The following is a 723-nucleotide window of genomic DNA, read 5'->3' as shown; positions in this document are numbered from 1 at the left end:
ACTATAATTGTACACAATGGTATTCATTGAGTGATCATACTTCCTTTAAAAATGGTAGTCAAACTTCCTCCCTTGTCTCCTAGCAATGGCTAGAAATTTATGGGGTACATGTGGGTATTTTGGGTATCCATCACCTCAAGTATTTATCATTTCTGTGTGTTGGGAGCATTTCAAGTCCTCTAGCTATTTTTGAAATATATAATACATTGTTAATTATAGCACCCTACTCTGCTAGCAAGCATTTGAACTTACTCCTTCTATGTAACTGTATGTTTATACCCATTACCAACCTCTCTCCATCCTTCCCCCTCTCCCGTTAACTCCCCACACCTTCCTCCCCACATACCCTTCCAATCCTCTTGTATCTATCATTCTACTCTGCTTCCATGAGATCAACTCTTTTAATTCCCATGTGGGTGAGAACATGTGATATTTATCTTTCTTGTGTCTGGCTTTTTTCACTTAACATAATGACTTCTGGTTCCATCTGTGTTGCTGCAGATGACATGATTCCAGTCTTTTTTGTGGCTGAATAGTATTTCATTGTGTATATATACCACATTTTCTTTATCCATTCATCCATAGATGGACATTTAGATTGATTCTGTATCTTGGCTGTTGTGAATAGTGCTGCAGTACAAACAGGCATGCAGGTGTCCCTTTGATATACTAATTTCTTTTCCTTCAGATAAATGCCCAGTAGCAGGATTGCTGGATTGTAGG

At 38.3% G+C, this 723-nt stretch overlaps 1 protein-coding gene across 1 annotated transcript in view; it reads left to right on the top strand.

Annotated features, from left to right (window-relative positions):
• IPO11 (importin 11) overlaps positions 1 to 723 on the top strand; it is a 227213-nt gene that overhangs the window by 160839 nt on the left and 65651 nt on the right. The gene's annotated exons all lie outside the window — the stretch shown is intronic.

The sequence above is a fragment of the Propithecus coquereli genome, unplaced genomic scaffold (assembly GCF_000956105.1).
Source record: "Propithecus coquereli isolate 6110/MARCELLA unplaced genomic scaffold, Pcoq_1.0 Scaffold9, whole genome shotgun sequence".
In the NCBI taxonomy this organism is placed as follows: domain Eukaryota; kingdom Metazoa; phylum Chordata; class Mammalia; order Primates; family Indriidae; genus Propithecus; species Propithecus coquereli.
The sequence above is the reverse complement of the archived record's forward strand: the minus strand, read 5'-3'. Positions and strand labels throughout refer to the sequence as shown.